Raw genomic sequence first — 26,999 nt, 5'->3', positions numbered from 1 at the left:
ACATCCTATTGAAAAAATATCAGTTTCCATCAGAACTGACTGAAAATAACTTTATACCTGATGTTTAACCACTTGAACCCCAGCATCCCTATTCTGTGGGGAAGGTTCACCAAAAATAGCCGATCTACAAGCTCACAACGCGTCACATTGTGACGCGTTGTGAGCTTGTAGATCGGCTATTTTTGGTGAAGAGAGTTGTCGTAGATGGAAAAAGAACTCATCAAGTACAGTGCAAAAGAGGTCTGTTTTACTAAGCATAGTGAAGTGATATCGTTTGATTGATATTGATGAATTCCAAATATTATCAAATTATCTCGCGGCACCCCTGGACTGGCATCACGGCACCCCAGGGTGCCCCGTCACCCACTTTGAAAGCCCCTGCTCTATTCCACTGGTTTTCAAAGTTGGCCCCAAGGAGTCCTGGGGGAGAGGCTCCAAAAGGGTCCCACGCAAAATGAGGATACATTTTAAGCTCTATTTTATTTTTGGGCTATTCAGAAATTGCCAATCAGCGTGTCGCAATGTGACATGTTGTGATCTTGCTATTTGCTATTTAATTGAAGACAATTATAAATCTTCTCTTATGGGGTCTCTGGCTCAAAATCTTTTCGAATGTGGGTCTCTCAATACATATTAACGTGGGGGACCTTGACATGAAAATGTTTGAGAACCGCTGGAAACATTTCTCTATTCTACTACAGTCAGTATCAGGTCCCATTCATGCTTCCTGTCTCTCAAAGAAATAGCTGATGAAGTCACAAGTCGGCTCACACATCGACAGCCGAGCAGCAAAACGCAGTGTAACTGTAACTAACACCATAACGACTGTATGTTCTGACTCTGATGTTGCTGATGCGGTGGTGATTGAGCTGCTGTCTTTCTATAACCTTGTGCTCTCTGTCAGCCCTCATGGCGCTGCCTCTGAACTTCAGCTATACGCGCGCGCGCACACACACACACACACACACACACACACACACACACACACACACACACACACACACACACACACACACACACACACACAAGAAGAAAGAAATGTCATGTTCACATCCACTCATTACAATCAGACTGGCACATTCAAGGCAAGGATGGCACACACACTCACAGCACAATGAATGCACATACAAGCACATGGGCATTAGTAGGTGAAGGTGAAGAAGAGGTGATGCATTACCTTGGCTAGAGCGAGGAGGAAGCGCACGTTCCTTCTTGGCGACGGTCAGTGTGCCAGTGCCATCTGTCAAGCAGGATGGGCACAGAGGAAGTGAGAGGCAACTCTCTCCTCTCCTCTCCCCTCTCTCTCTCTCCCCCCTCCCAGTCCCTCCCCTTCTTCTTGAGCCTTATTTCTCACCCCCACACAACAAACACACTCCGTTACATCCAGACAGGACACAGCAGTACTCCACAAGCGAGGGAGACCTCAGTCCGATTAGAGCCCCATGCACGCACAGAAGAATAAGTAGTAAGCTACACCCTCTTTTTGCTTGGAGAATCGCAAGTTGTTGTTCCTGCACTGAGACCACGCAAAGACCTCTCTTAAAATCACCCTCTTTCTGGTTTTCTCTCTCACTCTCAGTTTCCTTCTGTGTACCTTCTCTCCCCTCCTCTTCCTCTCCCTCTCTCTCTCTCTCTCCGCTCTGATCCCCCTCCACTCGCTCACTCTGGCATGGTTTCTTATCCACAACGGATTTCACACCAACATAAACACACACACACACACACACACACGCACAGTCGCACACGCACACACACACACGCGCGCGCGTACGCGCGCACACACACACACACACACACACACACACACACACACACACACACACACACACACACACACACACACACACACACACACACACACACACACACACACACACACAGTGAGTTCCACCAGCACATGAAATATTCAGATGACACTAGTACACCGTGGTGGTTTAAGCCTGCAGCTACAAACCTAAACGGCTAAATCCTGTGTTAATTTACAATAACTGATGGGCTCAAATCTATTTTTACACTTGCAGAGTTAATTTGACACTGACAATGTTATGGTGTACCATTACTTTTTACACAATCTTCAGTATACAGCCTTCAAGCAAATTTGAAACTCGAGAAATGAATTCCCATGTCTCCACACTGAATCTCACTTTCCTGATAAGAGAAATACAGCGCAATTACTCATTTAACAAGCCACACAATTAAATGTTAATGTTATACTCTGTGATAATGAACATAAATTGTACAAACCCCAAATGCACCCTTACGAGTCCTTTTGGTTGCATTTAAGTAAGACATGGATAAATGAAAACTGAGGGTTTTACTGTGGCGGTTGTTAGCAGCGTGGAGATTCTGAGACTCAGAAATAGGGGGGCTGTGATGTAACAATGGATGAAATGAATCAAACCAACTAGCCGGAGCGAGTCACCATGTGTGCTGTCTCCAAATCCTCTTCCCCCCCATATTCATATGCAAAATGGGAAACATATTATGTGCTGTACTGTGTGTGTGTGTGTGTGTGTGTGTGTGTGTGTGTGTGTGTGTGTGTGTGTGTGTGTGTGTGTGTGCGTGTGTGTGTGTGTGTGTGTGTGTGTGTGTGTGTGTGTGTGTGTGTGTGTGTGTGTGTGTGTGTGTGTGTGCGCGCGTGTATGTGCATGTCATCATGTGTACTTCCATGTGTACAGCATGTCTGTATTCCTGCATTTGTGTGAAAGCTTACTATATATCTGAGTGGATGTTCTCCAGAGACATTCTATTTTGAGCCCTCTGTCGTAATGCAATAGGAGGAAGGCACTAGTTGAAAAGACGCCCCCCCGCCTGCCTGCACTGCATATCTCCAGGGGCGTCACAAGGGGTAGGAAAGTGGGACTGAGTTACTGGGGCCCAAGGTGGAGGGGCCCTAATAACTTTATCTATTGAAGAATAGCAGATATACAAGCTCACAGCGCGGCACAGAGTGCCGTGCTGCGAGCTTGTAGATCTGCTATTTTTGAAAAGTTGTGAAAATGTGTGAAAATCTTTGAATATATCTATTTTTCAAGCGAACATTTCTAACTCAAATTTTGCTTCTGGGGGTCCCTGGAACGTAATATTTTGAGATCGGGGTCCGTGGCCAAATACATATCATCTTGGGGGTCCTTGACATAGGTTTCTTGCACACATTTTCACAAAATAGCAGATCTACAAGCTCACAGCGCGGCACCGAGTGCCGCGCTGTGAGCTTGTAGATCTGCTATTTTGTAAATAGTTAACATTCATGGGGGGCCCGCAGTGAATCCTTGTACCCAGGGCCCAGAATTTGGTGTGACGCCCCTGCATATCTCCATGCTTTAAGGAGATAACAGCAGGGGACAGAGGAGAGAGAGAGGTGGTGTGCTGATATTAATAGAGCAATAGGTTGTTAATTTTTCTTTCTTTTTTTTTCGGTTTGACTTTTTGTTTTCAATTAGTATTTCTGATTCTCGTTTAAAGCGGCTTTGCTACTTTAGTTGATTTTATTTATTTTGGAAAAGAGTTAGTTTAGATAATTCTTTTATTGTACTATAATGTAATAATTATATATAATTATAATTAGTCAGGTGCAAGATTCAACAAGTTCAATTTGCTATATTATAGGATTTTTACCAAGACCCAAACTAAGGATAATATAATGATTTTACTTAGTTTTAGTTTGTTTTGTAAACACACATTACAGTTTCAGCTCATTTTTTGTAAAGCCTCAGTTAACTAAAATGTTTTGTCAATTCTAGTTTTGGTAGTTTGAATTATTTAACTATCAATTAATTATTTACCACCATGGCAGAGCCATCAGGCTGAAACCTTGCCCAAATTTGGAGTCATATACATCATAGATGTATCACAAATCATTGGTTCTCAAAGTGGGGTCTGGTGACCCCCAGGGGTCCTTGGGGGGAGGGGGGTTCCGGGGGTCCCCAGCGAAAGTAGTTAGTAAGCCTATCCTATAGTATCACAATCATTTTAACCACTTTATTAATTTATACATTGGCTATTCAAAAATAGCAGAGCTACAAGCCCACAGCCCGTCGCTTCGTGCTTTTTTAAATGTATTTTTTTATAGAAATGTTTTAATTTTTAAACATAAATCTTGTTTACATTGGAGTCCACATTGGAGTCACGCTGTTTCCATGTGCATCCACGTGATTTGATTTGTTCGTTCTATCTATGCATCTTTGTATTACCATGGTTACTGTAACACAAGACATTTTAACACGCACGCACGCACGCACACACGCACGCACGCACGCACGCACGCACGCACGCACGCATACGCACACACACACACACACACACACACACACACACACACACACACACACACACACACACACACTCTATTCTATAGATCAGAGGTCTTCAACGTTTTCAGGCCAAGGACCCCTTAGCTGACAGAGAGATGAAGCAGGGACCCCCAGATTCCATATAGTTTCATCGTTTGACAGCACTATCATCAGTGTATTTTGGATTCATGTCAATTTGTGTTATATCAGATATGTAACCACTCGAACCGTCGATACTTAATAAACTTGACCTTCCACTCTGTACTTAGTGTGCTCTTTTTTCCCCTCTACACCAAACCTCTTTGCCGAAAATAGCTGATCTACAAGCTCACAACGCCTCGCAGAGACATATTTATAATGCTTTACACTTTCAGGCACTAAACAATGTCAGTCTCTAGTGACATTCCATGATGGAAGAAGCAGTTAAACACAAAGTGTTTCTTGTCATTAAAAAGTAATAAAGGCATCTCTAATCTTTAAATTAGTTGGAGCTTGCTTAGGGAGACTGCAATGGTGCATGTACCACAAGAACTTTAATTAGATTGTATTATTAAAGGAAAACCCTACAACAACTTTGGGTAGAGCCTGTACTACTGCTGCAATCAGCGAACTGTATAAAAGCTGTTCTCTTAAAGGGCTAGTTCACCCCCAAAATAACTTGTTTTCTACCGATTACTCACCCCATGGAGACTTGAATTCATGGATATGTATTTTTCGCATTCCTAAGCCAATAATGAGGAGACTCTTTGTGTCTCCATAGGGAACAAAGGAGGTTCTTTGTGTCTCTATAGCCATCAAATTATTGGCTCAGGAATGCGACAAAAACTAAAGGATGGGGTGAGTAATCAATAGGAAAAAGGTTGGGTGAACTATCCCTTTAAACCTACCAGTGTACTACTAGAGGCCTGTCTGATTCAAAACCTCTCTAAAGAATTGGTCAACCCACAGTGGACTTAAGTTGAGACTGCTGAAACTCAGAACCTACCCAGAACAGAACAGGGCAAAGCTGTAGGCTACACAAACTCACACATAAGGGATTAATTAAGGTTTCTGAGTGCCAAACGAAGCCTTAGAACATTTCATACACATATACAGTATATACAGTATATTTCTGTTCTGGGTTGAAGTTGCTAATTTGTTACTTTTTTTTTGATTGATCAAAGGAAAGGGAGTGAAGTCAGTGAAAATAGAAAGCCTTTTTAAAGTTACTAAAATCGAATTGCTCCCAATCATGTAATTGAGCACTAGTAAGCATAGAATTATACTGTAGGTTTGGCAATGTTAGTTCTCCTGTGATCCAGTGTGGGCTTGTGGAACAATTGAGATAATTATGGAATTCAGTATACCATTCTACCTGATTAGACACATCAGCTCCTTTGTTTTTATGTGCTCTTTCTCCATGACCCATGGTAATTAACCTTCAATCATATCCTGCCAACATGCAACAGACTATGAATTTCTACACTGATCATTTATTTATGAGCATTTCTTGCTTCTTGTAAAGTTTGTTCATGACAGATTCAGGTTACGGTAGTAGCTACTGAAAAAGTCAACTAGGTTGTTTCTATGCGAAAAACAAGGCAAACTAGGTGCTCAAGGGAGGTACTGTAGCAGCAAAGTAAAAAACATGTGGTGGGTGCTACTAGGATCAGAGGGATAAAACTTGAAATAGAGAGGAGAGATCCGAGCACTCAAAAAGTTAAAGGAGGAGGAGAACGGACGTAAAAATGGGGTACTTTATTTCATTACAAAATGTTAAAAGTTGTTTCGACCGGGGTTTCAACAGGGTCTTCATCAGGGCATATACAGGCATATATATATATGCCCTGATGAAGACCCTGTGCGGTCGAAACATGTTGGCTTTTAAATGTTGTAATGAAATAAAGTACCCTGTTTTTACGTCCGTTCTCCTCCTCCTTTAACTTTTTGAGTGCTCGGATCTCTCCTCTCTTTTTTAGGTTGTTTCTATACCTAACTACTATCTGTTGGAGAACTGATGAACTGGTTAAGGTAATTTTTTACCAGCTTGTTTTAAATCGACAATCATTATCGAAAAAGACAAAACAATTATAGACCTGCAGGCATTGAGCTGTGTTATTATGAAGATGTTTAAGAAACTATACCCAACGCAATTTGTGCAGTGTGATGCTTGACTAGTTTCAATTTGCTTAGTATCTCTGTAGGAAGCAGAGATACTAAGCAAATAGTATCCCTTTGCATTCAATTCATACTGATTTTATTTTATTTCTGCCTTTACTTAAACCATATACTTGGTTACCGGAGTCCCTCAGGGCTCTATACTGTGACTTCAATGCATTCTAAAGATGGGTTTGGAATAAGAAGACTATTTCCAGTTGCTACTGGCCAGGCAATTCTCAATGCTTTTTCAAAGGCTGAAAATGGTGGAGCAAGAGTGCAGCAGTACTACAGCAAGCCGAGCGTTCACAAAAATGTAGCCTAGACCCCTACAATTCATCCTCAGTCTCGACACCAATGATGAAAGAGGGCTGAGGGCAGATTCACTCACACACACACACACACACACACACACACACACACACACACACACACACACACACACACACACACACACACACACACACACACACACACACACACACACACACGGCTAATCAGTGAACGTCAGGAAGAAAAGTGTCTTGTTATTAACAAGATCTATTCTTATATAATAGGAAAGGTCATAATACTCCTCATTAAAAAGTATCAATCTGTATATTGTATTCAATAATGTAAATATAGTACAGTAACTGTGGTCACAGTGTACAGTAGATAATTGTGTAATATCTATTTGTACCTTTCACTATAGTTAATGCCAGCTTAGACTGTTTGATTACAACCAACCAATTAAATGGTAATTATAGTTTATGGCTGGTTTAGTTTAGATTTTTATACTGAACGTTCTGAATTTACAGAATGCCTTCATATAGCATAGTGCATTGCAAGCACCAATGGTTTGCAATCCTAGTGATCCTCACAAGGTATATATAGTTGTAGTTACTGTATGTTTAGGTAATTCATTTATTTTAGTTAAGGTTAGGCACAGTTAGTATGGTTACGTTTAGGCATGGTTTTGGTGTGGTTATGGTTAGGGTAAGGTTCAACTGGGAACTGGGTTGGAAATCGAGAGCTTGTACTAGCTAGAATGATATATACTTAAGACATTTTCTGAATATGCTATAAATAAAGCAAGTGAATTAAAATGAGCATTAAACACAAATGCATGTGGCTGAAAAATATGCTATAAATAGGGTAAGGACAGGTAGGGCTTTCAACTGGGAACTGGGTTGGAAATTGCCCAGGTGCCCTCAAGAATATTCTTCAACAATGTTTTGCAATAGCGCAGATGAGCCGTCAAAAAAAGCTGGTGTTCAGCAGATTCTCTTAAATATTAAACAATGTTGTTGCACTGCACTTTATTTTACAGCATAGCATATTGCTCTGTAAGATGTAACAAAACCAGAAAAGAAAATATGTAGTTTCATTTACCAGCCTACAGATTTCTGTTATACACACAGCACGTTTAACATGTGTTTGCACAGATCACTTTGGAGTACTGTACAGAGATTTTCCTTCAGGATGAGGATGAATGTCCCTCAGGGTAGACTGAATAAGGTTTCATCAAAGTCAGGCCTTTTCTTGACTCCTTGCCATGCTCTAGCAGCAGGGTAGTGCATTACATACCTCAAAGAGCCTCAGGTTTTTTATGTGCCTTATTTCTTCTTCTTCTTTTTTACCCAGCATGAGACAGCAGGTCCCCAAGCATTAATTCTCTGGTTTGGAAACTCAATTACTTGAACAGGGAATGAATGGATGCTACCGTGACCAACCTGACAAGGAATGTGCATCTACGTCAACAGACCCCATCCAGCATCTTGAAGCTAGACATAAATGTCAGAATGACAACATAAAACCTGTGTAGCTAGAATTGCCCGGCATGATTGTCTTTTCTGTTGTACCCAGTTCATTTCTAGTGTACTCTTGTCTAAGGAAGAGACTATTCATGGAAGCAAGATGGATCTTGAGAAAATCAGTACAGTATGTAATGTATGCATGATGTTTTTGTCTTTTTCTGCCTTTATTGATAGTGTTTCAGTGCAGATTGACAGGAAAGATGGAGAGAGAGACGGGGAGAGACACCCAGCAAAGGTTGTCCGGTCTGGGACTCGAACCCACGACACACTGTCAGGCTACATTGAGCCTAGGTGCCCAGACCACTAGGCCAGCGATCCAAGCCGAGACCAATTCTAAAAATGCCTTAATTCTGAAAAACGTAAAATATTTATTCAAAAATATCAATAAATGTATGTTACTATATACTGTAGATAGCAACAACAACCCCAAAAGGGGTTTCCGGATTGAAACTTATAGTTACATGTAGGGGTTCCCGGACTGAAATGTAAATTAATATTAATGTTAAACAAGTATGGATCTATAAATCCATAATTAAAATAAGACAAAGAGACCAAAGGACGTATATCTTAGATTGCTGTATTTGAGAGGAGTCAGACAGAGGAGACAAACAGTGAGCTACCATAGGGGTAGCTTTCTAAATCTCTCTCTCCTCCAAGATGGAGGAGAACAGTATATAAAGAGTACAGTTATGACAGTATAAGATCGTGGGACTTATTGATTGGTTCCCAGATCATAACAAGGAAGACAGTGACATTATAACAGTAGAAGTCGTGGGACTCATTGATTTGTTCCCAGATCATAACAAGGAAGACATAGTGTTGGTAATTTTCCACTAGTGACATACAGTATATCATGATTTCGTAGCCAGGGCAACCAAAGTTACTATGACCTGCAATCTATTTAGCCTGAACCTACAGTATCCGACCAAAATGTGGTCTCTTATACTGTACGTTCAGTTCATAATATATATTATATGGTCATATGAGCCTCATACACAAATCATGAATTATGTATCATAATTCTTATCTTATCACGGACTAAATGGGTTAAAGTAAAAATTGTAACCTCATGTGTTTTCTGAAAATATACTTTTATTAAACGTGTCTTAACAGATCAACAAAAGCCTGCCATGTGTCAACTAAGACGCCAAGAGAAGCTATGTGCTCTGTCTCACCCATAGACCAACGTTGTGGGTTATAGTTAGGGTTAGTGGATGAGTGGATGCCTGGTACCCAAAGAAAGGAAAGTCAAGCTGTGATTTACCATCAACGCTTCATTCGCAGAGCCTCCATTATCATCAAGGACCCCCACCACCCTTCCCACAGTCTGTTTCCCCTCCAGCCGTCTGGGAAGACATACAACAGCATCTGTGCCAAATCCAGCAGAATGCTAACGGCTTTTACCCACAAGCAGTCAGGATCATCAACAGACTGTATTTTCATGTATTTTTCAACAGATGAATAACAGTGTTGAGGAGGTCGTACAATAAGCACAACACACAGCAGATTGATATCCTCAATGGACAAAATAAACATTGCAGTTGGAGACAGGGTCCCCTTCTCCATTCGGGGGTTGGACACTACTAAGTGGGGGTTTCAAGTGTGATGCCGTCACTGGGGCGGGCCGAGTGCTGTCCCATTTCGTAGACCCCTTCAAATCTACATCGTCCATCGTCTAAAGATTTCAACCCCAAAAGAGTATTCCAACTTGTTTTTGTGGCACAGAATTAACTTGGAATAGTATTTAGTTGTTTAAACTCCATAAATGTGGTCAATTAAGCATGACAAGAGCCTATTTAAAAATATGCCACAGCGTTGTCGGATAATTCATAGAACCGGTGTGTATCGTCCTGGGATATGCATGTATCCGTCTGTCAAACTCCTTTAGCCGGCTACATGAGTGTATCACTGACGGCGGCCAGTTCTAGCCCGAACGCCATGGCGATATTTTTATATAGGCTCTGTCATGGTGAATTGATCACACATATGACGTTCAAACAACTAAATACTATCCTAAAATATCTTAAAAGTTAATTCTGTGCCACAAAAAAAGAAGTTTGAGAGTATTTAAGAATGTAAAGAATACAGCGGTGAAAATAACAATGACCGCCGTTCTGCTTTTTTTGTTCCCATCCGGAAACCCTCGGCTCTGCTCCATACTCAGCAGTGCTGTCCCATTTCACAGGCAAAACTGTCCTACGCGCACTCCACAGAGCAGTACCATACCCTACCCTAGCTAGGCTCGCACTTTGAAGGGTGCACACTCTGAATTGGGAAGGGGATAAAGTGTGGTGCCAAAACATAAGGAACCAACAATGCAAAAGTGTCCAACTTTCTTGGCCCTCATTAATATAACATGACTGCTAAGCAAAACTGCTATCTTGCAGAAAATGGTTCGGTTGTGAACAAGGTCAATACTAAGAAACAGGAAACAGGAAAGATGTGACATATTCTGAAAAACATTGCAGTGGTGATTAATGTATTTTCCATCTTGATCAGTGCAAGTGTCATTTGCATTATTAAACTAGAAAGGTGTGCTCCTTGGAGCACAGTTCTCTGCCAGGCCGGGTTGCCTACCCAGGGCCCACAAACTTTGGAAGGCAGTCTTAGCCAATTTGAATGGGATTTGAAAAATCGAACTCTTGCACACTGCTGCGTTTTTCGGGCCGAATATCGGAGTGATTTTCGGAGTGCGTGAATAAAAAAATCAACCTCACGTTATGTCAATCACGTTTGCACACTGCCGCCGGTTTCGTATTTATTTTCGGACCAGGTTTGATTTTTTCCGATTTTCGCAGCTGTTGCACTGAGTCCCTTGCTCTCTCTCCCTTTCCTCTCTCTCTCTCTCCCTGGCCTACGGCTTTCGGATTTCCAAAACGCAACGAAAACACGCAGTGCAGTGTGCAACCACCTATACACCTTGATCACATGACCCCAGAGATAATGTGTACAGTTTTGGACAAAATCTGTATTCGCACACACTAGGGCAGAAAATGTAATCTGGCTCAAACAGGGCCTATACGTTGAATCATGATCCAAGGAATCAAAAGAGATTGACAACCTTTGTTTCTATGAAAAGAACATTTTGAAAATCGCTAAACAAAGGGTAGTTATTAAATGTAGTATATCAAATAATTTAATATTAAAATATATTTTCACATAGGATCAAATGTTTTATGGTCATGATTCACTGCCATCCTGGATGGCTTGGTTCTAGGCTTAACATAATTGTTTTTGTAAAAGTCTATGGGGAAAATGAATGACGATTTTTAAGTGGCACCAGTAAACCACTTCCGCTGCGATGCTCTATCGGGAGCAAATAGGGGTTCAGTGTCCAGAAGCACACTTCGACACAAATCTAGGATAACTTGAGGATTGAAACAGGCCAAAAGGCCACTCTAGTAGACAGACAAACAAGACAGAGTGGGTGAGTGGGTGCACCTATTACTGTTTATGTGCTTGTGTAGGGGGCTTTATGTGTGTGCTTCCATGTCTGTGTTTTATGCTTCACTGATGCGTTATGTCTTATGTGGTAAATAATTTAGAATGGAAGCCTTGCTACTGTTGCGTGATAAACAACAAAATGCTGAACAGATAAACAGATGCAGCTACAAGGAAACAAGGAACTGTTACTTCATTCACATCATCCACATTGGTTCTAATTTGCATTATACTAAAAGCCACTGTTGCGTTTTTTTCCCATTAGCAGTAGCACCGATGTATCAATCAAACAACTCCCATGAGAGTTGTTGGACAATAAACATCTGTAGAACAAATGGATTGGGCCCTTAGCCCCATCATTCCATGACATTAATTTGTTTAAATAAGAAGCCAAGAGGCATAGTAAAAGAGCATCACACATGACATGTGTAAAGCATGTCAGCAATCATGAGTTATGACACGAATGCAAGTTGTGTATGCATGCATGCGTGTGTGTGTGTGTGTGTGTGTGTGTGTGTGTGTGCGTGCGTGCATGCATGTGTGTGTGTGCGTAAATTAGTCCCCCGTTTTAAACTTGTGTGTATACTTGAGTGTCATGCAAACGCACTGAAAATAAACAGGTTTGGACATACAGGTTTCTGCACAACAGCTACGATTTGCTGAAACCTCCCGGTCTACTGAAGGTCAATCTGGGAACCCATCGTCAAAGAAGAAAGGGCGACACCTATCTGTCTGTCTGTAGCGACTCTGAGGCTGTCTCGAGAGATTAACTGAAGGTAAACACAGCACCATTTATTACTTGAATGAATAAGGATTACGCGTAGATTATAAATCCTTACAAATGCAAACAAACAGTGATAAAACACAACATAGCCTACAGCAATGGCAGTCATGCTGTATGAATAATATGTGTGATATACAGGCCTGTGTTTCATTTATTGATGCCCGACGGTGTAGCCCTTTTTCTCACCGGTGATGTATTATGCAAACAGCCTGACAGCAAGTTTTGCTAAACTGCAGTATTTTGTAATTTTCAGCACCACAGCTATAATTAGGGGTGATGAGGCAGCTCTGTGGAAGACAAGACACAATTCCGTCAATATTTCACTCGCTTTTGTAGTGCATTCTTTTCTGTGATGTAGTGGGGTTCATTCAAATGGGCAAACTTCAAGCACCCTGGAGCAAGGACTTGGAGGACTTTGTTAAAAAGCCTTTAATTAGACGAAAGGGCTACATATTAACAGGACACAGGTGGAGACAATTGCTAGGGCAGGCAGGAAACACTAGGAACATAACTACAAAATACAAGTACCGTAATTGCTGGACTATAAGCCACACCTGAATATAAGCCGCACCAGCTAAATTTAGAACAAAAAACAAATGTTTACATATATAAGCCGCACCTGACTATAAGCCGCAGGTGTCCTTCCTGCTTCTCGCTAGAGCGCCCCTGGTTGCCATTAGCTGTATAAATCTATATATAAATCCTTGTCAAAGACCATTGTAAAACGAACTAACTGGCCGTTACCTGTAAAAATCTCTATATAAGCTGCACCCTTGTATAAGCCGCAGGGTTCAAAACATGGGGAAAAAGCCGTGGCTTATAGTCCGGCAATTATGGTACACAACTGTAAGTAAAACACAAAACAGGAACCAAGATAATTTCAAATAAAACACAGACACAGATCCAGAGAATTTAAACATTTTATTTGAGTAAATTGCAGAGTATACAGTTTATAGGCGCAAACTCAATTCTAGTCCCTCTAACAGAATGTTTTTCAAGGACCTCCATGTCCAGCAGAGTGATTATACAGAAATCATTTCCCCCCTGCCAGTCCTTGTCATGTCTGTGCCATGTGATTACTGTCAAATACAAGCAGAGTGCTCTTTGAAATATCAGTTTGTGTTTTGTGTGTGCACAGGGAGCGTGTCGCTGTTACTACATGTCATCTTTTCGACACCCAACTCTAACCCTCACCCTAACCTCCATGGAGTGAGTCGCTAACCCTCCGGTCGAAATGATGGTCGTTCGAAAGAGCGCGATTTTCCCGCGTGCATGTTGCCTTTGCTGCCGTGTTGTTGTCAGACGGGTGGTTCGCACGCATTTTCAGAGCATGTTAGTTTTTATGATAAATTATTCAATTGTGTTCCGTAGTATACTTTCAGTCCTTATTTACATTTAATATTTTAAACATTATATTATCATTAAAATCATGCAATATTCCTCACGGTCCATCAGTAAGCCCGCAGGTTGAGACTCACTGGTGTAGGGACATTCACCTCTCCCTGAATGTCTGGAAAACCAAGGACCTCCTCCCTCCCCAGTTACCATCAACGGCTCAGTGATGGAGAGGAGAGGGTGGACATTTGAATATCTGGGGGTGAACATTGAAGGTCGAAGGACCACAATAGAGAGCGTACTAACAGGCAGCTACCCAGCCAGATACGGCAGCTGCACTGACAGAGACCGAAAAGGCGCTGAGGAGGGTGGTTGTTTGTGTGTGTGTGTGTGTGTGTGTGTGTGTGTGTGTGTGTGTGTGTGTGTGTGCAAATAAATGTTTGTTTCACTTATACAAGTTGTGGGATCTATTTGTGGCATCCAGAAAGGTTCATTGAGTGCATTCAGCAAACAGGTGTGTGTGTGCTTGTGTGCTTGTGTGTATGTGTATGTGTGTGTGTGTGTGTGTGTGTGCGTGCGTGCGCGTGTGCGTGTGTGCGTGTGTGTGAAGACCTGCCTGTCCAAGTGAGACAGTAATGAGGAGAGACGGCACATAGAGCAATAGACAGTGTGCATGTGTGTGAGCGTATAGCCTGCTGTGCGTATGAAGTATCAAAGTCGCGAAGCCTTCATTACAACATCTGAAGAATATGCAATAGCCTGTAACAAACCTGAGTGATACTTTACATTACAATTCAATTCTCGCCCTCACATTCGCACCCACACAAACACACTAAAGCATGCATGCATGCACAGTCACACACACACACACACACACACACACACACACACACACACACACACACACACACACACACACACACACACACACACACACACACACACACACACACACACACACACACACACACACACACACACACACACACACACACACACACACACACACACACACACACACGTGTCCTAACCCATACATTTTGCTAGTTAATCTATCTTTCTTTGACTACTGGGCAAATTAACAAGACAGAGTGATACTAGCCTGCCATCGTGTGGACATTGTTCTAAAATACACTGAATATGTTCACTCAACAAGAATTACTATAAATAAACATATTTTGACTGAATATATTTATTAACATTCCTAATCTGAGGGCATTATTTACCATGTGTATAGAAAATAATAGTTTTGACTTGTGTGTTTTAAATGTGTTTAAGCTGGAGATGTTTTCACTGGATACCACACTTGGATCACGAAAGGCATTGATACCGCTGTAGTCCTTTAAGCCCTAAAAAGAATAATGCTGGTCTTGTGAAAAATCTATCTAAGAGTAAATTAACTTCTATTTTTACAACCATCAGGACAACTGTTTTCTACAGATTAGAGCAAGGTCAAATTAGTTTATCTAGAGATAAGGTGAAGTGAATACCTCACCTAATGTACACAATATACGATATACTGTACAATATATAGCAAAGCAATGACAATGGCAAGCAGTCAAGCACTTATTTTGGAAGTGTTGCCGACATGTAGTCGACTTGTTCAGAACCCTGTGCTGCTAAAGTATGTTATTTCAGTTGAATTCACCATTAATAATTAATCTGGGTGTGCAGTAGGAAACGACTTTGGAGTGAGGGAGTCGGCTTGTGATTGACCCAGGGAACGGTTTTAAAGATATGGAATCATGGAGTGTGTGCGTGTGTGTGTGTGTGTGTGTGTGTGTGTGTGTGTGTGTGTGTGTGTGTGTGTTTTATGAGGAGTCACCTCAGCTGTTAGAATAACAGCTGTAAGATTGACAACTATATTAGTACATGTACACAGTGAGATTGAATGGAATGGAAGGCAAACACGTACATAATACATACTGTATTTGGTCATCTATACCAAATACAGTGGAACCGCTGCTCCTACACTTGGAAAGGAGTCAGCTTAGGTGGTTCGGGCATCTAGTACGGATGCCCCCCGAGCGCCTTCCTAGGAAGGTCCTCGATGCACGTCCCACTGGGAGGAGACCCCGTGGCAGACCAAAGACCAGATGGAAGGATTATAATCTCCAAACTGGCTTGGGAATGCCTCGGTATACTCCCTGAGGGATTGGAGGAAGTTGCTCGGGATAAGAAAATCTGGAAGTCTCAGTTGGAACTGTTACCGCCGCGACCCGATTCCGGATAAGCGATTGAAGATGGATGGATGGATGGATGGTCATCTATACATTTCTGCCCCCACAGTGTGCGTGTGGGTGGACTGACTCATTAGCCCGAAGGCCCTGAAGTATCAGTAACGCTGCCTGCTGATGCCCTTGTTTTGAGTCCCTGGTGATATGGATAAGGAGAACTGGGTGCCGATGGCTCTCCTCCAGGCTGTGTAGAAAGCTGTACAGAAAGCTGTACATGTAATAGGAAAAGCTACCAGAACAATACCTTCTGGGGCATTTGAGTGTATAAATAAACTTCCCTATGTAATTAACTCAAGCTATTGCAGTTATGCAAACATGTTGGGAAAATGTGATCACATTATGTTTTTCTTTTGCATTCTTTGTCTTTCAAATATACTGTTATATATAAGATCAATTTGAGGTCTTATTATTATTATTATTGTGGCTTTTAAATGTGTCCATTTTCAATGGATACATAATAATTTTGATGGAAGATTAACATGACATACATGTGGAAAGTATAGTAGGTGCATCATGTTAATGTGTTTACACAATCTATTCTATTATGTCTAAAATGCACTACAATAATTTGATTGTATTGGTAGGTACCAATTGCGACCGAAGAACCGGCAGAGCTTGTCCATATCCGTCCGTACGGTAACGCCTGACACTGTGGTTCCCCTGACACATCAATGTGACATCACAGGTTACATCACAGTGATGTTAGATACTCATAGCAGGGTTCTCCATATATGGGCATAAACAGGTGACATCACAGTGGTGTGGCTGGTTCAGGAGAGAGGGCGAGATCATTTAGCGACCTACAACCGGGTTGCAACGTGGTCGGTAGTACACAACTTTAAGTAAAACACAAAACAGGAACCAAGATAATTTCAAATAAAACACAGACACAGATCCAGAGAATTTAAACATTTTATTTGAGTAAATTGCAGAGTATACAGTTTATAGGCTCAAACTCAATTCTATTCCCTCAAACAGAATGTTTTTCAAGGACCTCCTACATGTCCAGCAGAGTGGTTATACAGAAAAAATCATTTCACCCCTGCCAGTCCTTGTCATGTCTGTGCCATGTGATTACTGTCAAATAGCAGAGTGCTCTTTGAAATATCAGTTTGTGTTGTGTGTGTGCACAGGGAGCGTGTCGCTGTTACTACATGTCATCTTTTCGACACCCGACTCTAACCCTCACCCTAACCTCCGTGGAGTGAGTCGCTAACCCTCCGGTCGAAATGATGGTCGTTCGAGAGAGCGCGATTTTCCCGCGTGCATGTTGCCTTTGCTGCCGTGTTGTGGTCAGACGGGTGGTTCGCACGCATTTTCAGAGCATTTTAGTTTTTATGATAAATTATTCAATTGTGTTCCGTAGAATACTTTCAGTCCTTATAATATTTTAAACATTATATAATCATTAAAATCGTGCAGTATCCTCACGGTCCATCAGTAAGCCCGCAGGATGAGAATCACTGGTGTAGGGACATCCACCTCTCCCTGAATGTCTGTTAAACCAAGGACCTCCTCCCTCCCCAGTTACCATCAAAGGCTCAGTGATGGAGAGGAGAGGGTGGACCTTTGAATATCTGGGGGTGAACATCGAAGGTCGAAGGACCACAATAGAGAGCGTACTAACAGGCAGCTACCCAGCCTGATACGGCAGCCGCACTGACAGAGATCGAAAAGGCATCCAGAAAGGTTCATTGAGTGCATTCAGCAAACAGGTGTGTGTGTGTGTGTGTGTGTGTGTGTGTGTGTGTGTGTGTGTGTGTGTGCTGTGTGTGTGTGTGTGTGTGTGTGTGTGTGTGTGTGTGTGTGTGTGTGTGTGTGTGTGTGTGTGACCTGCATGTCCAAGTCAGTAATGAGGAGAGACGGCACATAGAGCAATAGACAGTGTGCATGTGTGTGAGCGTATAGCCTGCTGTACGTATGAAGTCTCAAAGTCGCGAACATCTGAAGAATGTAATAGCCTGTAACAAACCTGAGTGATACTTTACATTACAATTCCATTCTCGCCCTCACATTCGCACCCACACAAACACACTCAAGCATGCATGCATGCATGCGCACGCACACGCACACGCACGCACACGCACACGCACACACACACACACACACACACACACACACACACACACACACACACACACACACACACACACACGCATGTCCTAACCCATACATTTTGCAAGTCAAACTATCTTTCTTTGACTACTGGGCAAATTAACAAGACAGAGTGATACTAGCCTGCCATCGTGTGGACATCTATACTATAATTTTGCGAATGTCTGTCTGAGTGAGTGAGTGAGTGAGTGAGTGAGTGAGTGAGTGTCTGTCACAGCGTTTCTCCTCAGTGGCTGGAGCAATTGATCTGAAATCGCATCACCATTAGCATATGAACACACCTGACATAACTGTGAAGCCCGTTTGTCACTTTCACAAATCGTATGCTGTATATTAGCATTTTTATGCTGTATCTATATCTATTTAGCCTACAGTACCTTTTGTGACCACACATGTTAAGGGAGGGGCGCTGTTGTTCAGGCCATGCACAATCACACACAAACCCCCCCCCCCCCCCCCCCCCACACACACACACACACACACACACACACACACACACACACACACACACACGGGGGGGGGGGGGGGGGGGGGGGGTGCTGGCCCTGTTACAGATGTTGTCAAAAAATCATGCAGATCGGTACACAGTATCTCTGTAGCCGTTAAATGGAACGGGTATTTCTTACATTGATGCTCCTACATATTAGCATGCAAGCACCAGTTAAAGTACTTTCCATCCCTCATATACTGTGTGCACAGTGCACATCCCATAACCCACACACTGCACATCATTTCGGAGCTCATATCTTTGAACGGGTAAGGGCTAGTTGTTCTAAAATACACTGAATATGGTCACTCAACAAGAATTACTATAAACTAGACCTTACCCGTTCGAAGATATGTGCTCCAAAATATGTGCAGAGTGTGGGTTATGGGGAAAGTAACTATAGAATATGTGGGAGCATCATAATGTATGGAGCAGCCCATGGAGGAGTGTATATTTATGATGGATACAAATAATTTAACAGCAAAATTAGGTGAATAGAAGTATGGGGATGTATGCACTTGCTCCACATCGTTTTTTTTCCATACCCGTTGGAAGATGAGACACACATCACCCGGTGCATGCATGACCCATGCATGCAGAGAGAGAGAGAGAGAGAGAGAGAGAGAGAGAGAGAGAGAGAGAGAGAGAGAGAGAGAGAGAGAGAGAACGTGTGTCTCGTCACTGCAACATTCCTAACTGTGAGAGGTGTGTGGGACTACAGATCCCATGGCCTGGAGGAACGGACCATAACCCTGACAACAGGCTGTAGAGTTGAACAGAAGTGGTGAAGAAACTCTAATAAATACCTTGAATTTGGGAAAAATGAAATTCGGGCTCCGTCACCGTGTGTATAATGCTAATGGCCAATGCCATGTTAGATTTGGGATCAGTTGCTGAAGCGAGTGAATAGATAAAGTGGGATTGTGTGAGTGTGACTGAGTGAGTGAATGACCTCTTTAACTATTAGATAAACATATTTTTCTCATTCTTTAGGGTAATAATTTAATAATGACTGAATATATTTATTAACATTCCTAATCTGAGGGCATTATTTACCATGTGTATAGAAAATAATAGTTTTGACTTGTGTGTTTTAAATGTGTTTAAGCTGGAGATGTTTTCACTGGATACCACACTTGGATCACGAAAGGCATTGATACCGCTGTAGTCCTTTAAGCCCTAAAAAGAATAATGCTGGTCTTGTGAAAAATCTATCTAAGAGTAAATTAACTTCTATTTTTACAACCATCAGGACAACTGTTTTCTACAGATTAGAGCAAGGTCAAATTAGTTTATCTAGCTGCAGGAAAGCTAGAGATAAGGTGAAGCGAATACCTCACCTAATGTACACAATATACGATATACTGTACAATATATAGCAAAGCAATGACAATGGCAAGCAGTCAAGCGCTTATTTTGGAAGTGTTGCCAACATGTAGTCGACTTGTTCAGAACCCTGTGCTGCTAAAGTATGTCATTTCAGTTGAATTCACCATTAATTAATCTGGGTGTGCAGTAGGAAACGACTTTGGAGTGAGGGAGTCGGCTTGTGATTGACCCAGGGAACGGTTTTAAAGATATGGAATCATGGAGTGTGTGTGTGTGTGTGTGTGTGTGTGTGTGTGTGTGTGTGTGTGTGTGTGTGTGTTTTATGAGGAGTCACCTCAGCTGTTAGAATAACAGCTGTAAGATTGACAACTATATTAGTACATGTACTGTGAGATTGAATGGAATGGAAGGCAAACACGTACATAATACATATACTGTATTTGGTCATCTATACCAAATACAGTGGAACCGCTGCTCCTACACTTGGAAAGGAGTCAGCTTAGGTGGTTCGGGCATCTAGTACGGATGCCCCCCCGAGCGCCTTCCTAGGAAGGTCCTCGATGCACGTCCCACTGGGAGGAGACCCCGTGGCAGACCAAAGACCAGATGGAAGGATTGTAATCTCCAAACTGGCTTGGGAATGCCTCGGTATACTCCCTGAGGGATTGGAGGAAGTTGCTTGGGATAAGAAAATCTTGAAGTCTCAGTTGGAACTGTTACCGCCGCGATCCGATTCCGGATAATCGGTTGAAGATGGATGGATGGTCATCTATACATTTCTGCCCCCACAGTGTGCGTGTGGGTGGACTGACTCATTAGCCCGAAGGCCCTGAAGTATCAGTAACGCTGCCTGCTGATGCCCTTGTTTTGAGTCCCTGGTGATATGGAGAAGGAGAACTGGGTGCCGATGACTCTCCTCCAGGCTGTGTAGAAAGCTATACATGTAATAGGAAAAGCTACCAGAACAATACCTTCTGGGGCATTTGAGTGTATAAATAAACTTCCCTATGTAATTAACTCAAGCTATTGCAGTTATGCAAACATGTTGGGAAAATGTGATCACATTATGTTTTTCTTTTGCAGTCTTTGTCTTTCAAATATACTGTTATATATAAGATCAGTTTGAGGTCTTATTATTATTATTGTGGCTTTTAAATGTGTCCATTTTCAATGGATACATAATCATTTTGATGGACGATTAACATGACATACATGTGGAACGCATAGTAGGTGCATCATGTTAATGTTTTTACACAATCTATTATGTCTAAAATGCACTACAATAATTTGATTGTATTGGTACCAATTGCGACCGTAGAACCGGCACAGCTTGTCCGTATCCCGCCGTACGAGTAACGCCTGACACTGTGGTTCCCCTGACACATCACTGTGACATCACAGGTGACATCACAGTGATGTCAGATACTCAGAGCAGGGATAACGCCTGACACTAGGGTTCCCCTGACACATCAATGTGACATCACAGGTGACATCACAGTGATGTCAGATACTCAAAGCAGGGATCTCCATATATGGGCATAAACAGGTGACATCACAGTGGTGTGGCTGGTTCAGACAAGGATCTCCATGTATGGGCATTTGTATGTTGTGATGTCATGGGAACCACTCTAACAGAATCCCTTTTATGCCCATACTATATGGAGATCCCTGAAGTCATCAATATTAAGCCCATATCTAACAGGACTTCATATGGGAATGCCCATATATGGAGGAATACAGCCCATATCTGTGTGGCTGGTTCAGACAGGGATCTCCATGTACTGTATGGGCGTAAAAGGGATTGTATGTATGATGTCAGAGATGTGATAGACGTCATAGGATTTTCACATAACGAATAACTGAAGCATATTTGGGGTCTCACAGCATATGTCCATACAGTACATGGCTCTCCATATATGGGTAACAGGAGTCTCCATACATGGGTAACTGGTCCGTTATACATCACTGGTCAGACGGCAAATAATGGCGCGACCTCGCCCTTTAGGGTTAGGGTTAGGGTTGTCGCCCTGAGGTGTCTTACTACTAGACAGGGTACATAGACGTGCATTGAATAAACGCTTGTGTAATTGTTTTGAATGATTAATAAGAGGATTGGAGATGAATGTTTGTGTGCGCACACGTGTGTGTGTGTGTGTGTGTGTGTGTGTGTGTGTGTGTGTGTGTGTGTGTGTGTGTGTGTGTGTCTAAGTGAGAGTAATGAGGAATGAGGTGAGTAGACACATACAAATAGGCTCAACACCTTCATGCAGCTGACAATAGTCATGGCTTAAACCTGTCTTGAAATTGTTTCCTGCAACAAGATAACTTTTATGTACATTTTCATGACTTAAAGGAGTAGTTCACCCTCAATGCATTTGGGTCCCCATCCTGAATCAATGGGGGTGTACAAAAGGGTCATATTGGACAGCAGCCCCACCCCCTGGCCCATCATCATTGACAGCTCCACCTACCACACCTGCACCCATTCACCCTAATCAGACTGCCTACAAATACTGTGTGCTCTCACTCAGTTCAGTAGCAGGTTGGCAGCAGAGGCAACACAACAGCAGAGCCTGGCACAGGCACCAAACCCTGAACCACCATGTTATGCGTGCTTGATGTGAGTTCTTGATTACCTAGTGTTGTATTTATTGGTTACGTGACTTCATGATATTGTATGTTGCCCTGTTGAGAAGAAATGTGACCTTGTTACCTGTTTTATTAACTATCTGCCTTGATATCTAGAGATGAGATGATGTAGTATGAAATGTAATTTATATACCTTTTAGTAATCACTGAACTATGTTTGTCACCACATTAGTTAGCTGAATTATTTGTTATGTTAATGATGAATGTTACTTAAAGACTATTAATGATGTTGAAATGTATTATGTGTATTAATGTGATTCTATTTATCTGTCTTATAGAAATAAAAACCATAACAATGGGAATCCATTCTCCTGCATGGCTTTCTGACCGAAGCCCCACGGCGATGTAACCCCTTACTAGCCCTGAACCCCTAGACACCTATCCTACTTTACTTTAGGGGGTACATTTACTATAATCACATTTTTGTCTTAGGAATGCGACAAATACAAAAAAAAATATCTCTCCATGGTGTGAGCAATCAATAGAAAAAAGTCGTTTTGGGAGTGAACTACTCCTTTAAATTGTGTCTAGGGCAGAGTTCTTCAACAGGGGGTCTGTGACCTCTGAGGACTAGAGTTACTACAGGGGGTCTGCCAAATGTGTGATCATGTTTGATCACTTGAACCCTAGCATTCCTATTCTTAGTGGAACATTAGCCAAAAAATAGCAGATCTACAATCTCACAACGCCTCGCAGATCAGCACAGAGGTTTGGTGTAGAGGGAAAAGAAGAGCAGACTAGTAGCTATTGACAGTTCAAGTGGTTAAATATATGAAAATACACATTAATCCAACCCACACTATGATAGTCACAGATTTGACTGTCAAATCAAAACAGTTAATAATCCATGTACATCTGCAACACAATTTTATACGATATGTAGTGGGGGTCCCTGTTTCATCTCTCTCAGAGCTAAGGGGTCCTTGGCCTGAAAACGTTGAAGATCCCTGGTCTAGGGAAAGGCTGCCTGTTTTTCACATAGTGGAAACAACCAGCGCTACATCCACCATGACATTTTTGTTTTTCTTTACATATCTACTGCATAGTACTGTGTTCTATTTGTCTGTCATTCAATGTTATATGAGATACTTCAATGGTTTCCAGTGGAAATAAGCTTAGTCTTTTCATGGATCTCCTTTTAGTAGACATTGTACCAGTGAACTGTACCGTCATGAAACTGTACCTTTTCCTATGCAAACTTCTAATAAAGTCTTCAATCAAATAGTCAGGCGGAAATTCTGGAAAAAGGCCTTCTATAAGCAGGTTAGAGGCATTTGCGGGTAAAAGTGGGTAACCAGGCCATTTTACGTAATTCAGGGGTGCAGAATCTGAAAAACCTGGTTACCAATCAAAATGTTCAGTTTTTGACCTAATTTGCATAACAAAGTGGCTACCGAATTGTACATTTTGAACTATTTATTCAAGCAATATTTCTCTTTCAAAAAACTTTTCATTATTTTATCATATAATCAGGGTTTTGCGAACACCCAGGACAGTTTTTGAGTTGCTTGATTCAGTTTATATTTAGATATTTGATATTCATTGTATCAGACACGCCCCCTTCCTATACAAACCCATTGTAACTTCAAACTCCATTTTAACCATGATAGATTTAATGAAAACACCCGTCCTTTTTTCTGGTGACTCCTGACGCCCTCCTAATACGTGAGCAGGTCGTGTTCTTTCGATAACTCCTTTCATTTCTTTTTAATCATTTATTTTTTGTATTTATTTATTTTTCATTTTCCCAAATAATTATTAAAAAGAAACTAAAAAAGTTATCGAAAAACACTGCCTGTTCGTGTATTAAGAGGGCGTCAGGAGTCGCCAGAAAAAAAGGATGGGTGTTTTCATTGAATATCATGGTTAAAATGTTTTTGTATTTAAGTGAAATATCCCTTTTAAATAAAAATAAAACATTTTAACCATGATAGATTAAATGAAAACACCCATTCTTTTTTCTGGTGACTCCTGATGCCCTTCTAATACACGAACAGGTAGTGTTCTTTCGATAACCCTTTTAGTTTATTTTCTATAATTATTTGGGAAAATGAAATAAATAAAATACAATTAAGAACTTATTAAAGATAAATGAAAAATGTTATTGACAAAACATAACCTGCTCACGTATTAGGAGCATATCAGGAGTCACCAGAAAAAAGGACGGGTGTTCTCATTAAATCTATCATGGTTAAAATGGAGTTTGAAGTTACAATGGGTTTGTATAGGAAGGGGGCGTGTCTGATAAAAATGAATATCAAATATCTAAATCTAAACTGAATCAAACAACTCAAAAACTGTCCTGTGTGTTCCCAAAAGCTTGATTAGACCATAAAATTACTAAAGGTTTTTTGAAAGTGAAATATCCCTTGAAGAAATAGTTTAAAATTGACAATTCTGCAGCTATTTTGTTATGCAAATTAGGTCAAAAACTAAAAATTTTGCTTGGTAACCATTTTTTTCAGATTCAGCACCCTTGAATTGTGTAAAATAGACTGGTTACCAACTTTTACCCCAAAATGCCTCTAACAATCACATTTTTCAGAAATACCACTAGACTATAACGGTAATGTGGCCCAACTGTAATGGCTCGTGATCCAATAACCAACTCTGCACTATAATCTCTTCTGGATGCGGTTCGTCAACAGGGCCGAGAGTGGCCAGTCCAACGGCAACACAACACTGCACATTTTCCAGCTTTGGTTGTTTGTATAATCTGAATCTAATTAAGTTGGCAGAGGGGCTTAACGAGTATGCAGCCTGATTGCTGAGCATGTGCCCGATTGCTCTGCCTCTGCTGAATGCCATTGGATGAATCACTGAGACCAAACAGTCCAGCTATGACAAGTTGCTACAATGATGATATGACATCATCAACGGTATTACTGGGAGTGTGTCAGCACTGACACAAGTAGGTTTTGATTTGGAGCATCATTTCAACCCTCTTGTTTGCCAAGTGTGTTGTAAACACTGGGGCGGAAAGCCAAAGTATTTATCTGCAGGTTTCGTTTTTACAAAACTTCTTCCTACTCCGTTTTCGAACATGAATTTAACCCTCGTAGGATCCTCGTGTTTTAGTCACACCCAGGGCCTTCGGGTCACTTTGACCCGGCTCATATTAAACCATTCTAAAGTAGTTAGAAATCCCCCAAAATCATATTAAACACAATTTGATTGTCATTACTAACTACTTTACTAACAATTCAATCAATATTTTTCATTATCCCCGCCAGGCCGGGATGGCCAAAGGTGAGGGATTATGTTTTCACTCCTCTGTCTGTGGACCGCTAATCTCAGGCAAGTTGGACCAATTAGTGTGAAACTACACACGCACACTCCCGGAGGCCTAGGAAGAACCTCCTCCCCAAATTCTTCACATTGGCCTCTTATAGCGCCACCATCAGGCCGTTGTGTGAACAGCTAATCTCAGGCACCACATCAGTATCAAACTTAGGCCTCCTGGGCACACATACGCCCAGGAGGCCTAGAAAGAAACTCCACTAGAAATCTTTCCCATCTGTCTTTTATAGCACCACCATGAGACTGATCTTTGCAAAATATCTTGTTGGTATTACCAACAAAATCTCACACCAATTGGTACATATTATCCCTATTGTCATTTGATCAAGAACTATATGTCAAATATTTCTTGTCCCATTCTGATTTGCACGAAGTGCTACAGGTGCTCGGATGGCACAGTGTCCCTGCCGCCACCACAGAGGTTGTGGATTTGAATCAATCGTGGGGCATCTATGCAAACACAATTGTTTTTTGAGGGAAGGGAAGCTGGGCGGAGAAGTTTTCATCCCATAGATTGGGATGAAATCAGCAGCACATTATCCCATAGCTATGGCCGGTTTGGGCCCAATCGCCCCAGTTAGTTGGGGCTTTGGGTCGTTATTAGCCTTTCCTAACGCTGATAGAATGTGTTGTTTGGGGCAGATCAGCCTTCATTATGGGCAACTCGGTCACGTGACCGATGTCATCATGTTGGCGGTGGTTCGAATCTACTTGATTTTCTGAAATGATTTCCACCCCTTTTTTAATCCCAAAAGCTTTCCTGTGGCATTTTCGTGCCGACGTCTTTATTAGTATCAATACAAATCCAACCCAATGTTTTATAACCACAATTGTGACGTGGTTATTCCTCTGGTTGATTCCCGCACCGCCCCACGGCCTGTGGGCCACGGGATCAATAAAGGAATCTATCTACCAATCAGTCAAGTCTGTACAACACGGCTTTTTAATGTACAGTACTTTTTTGTTTTTTTAAATCGTTTTCGTACGTGTCAGCCTGTACTATGACATTCCAATACTAATTTTAACATGTTAGATAGTGTAGTGGTCAGTGCTGGTGGCTCTAAGGATTTTTGCCTCTTACCAAATGCAAATGGTAAG

This window comes from Nannobrachium achirus (genome assembly GCF_963921795.1).
Source record: "Nannobrachium achirus genome assembly, chromosome: 8".
Taxonomy (NCBI): Eukaryota; Metazoa; Chordata; class Actinopteri; order Myctophiformes; family Myctophidae; genus Nannobrachium; species Nannobrachium achirus.
The sequence above is the reverse complement of the archived record's forward strand: the minus strand, read 5'-3'. Positions refer to the sequence as shown.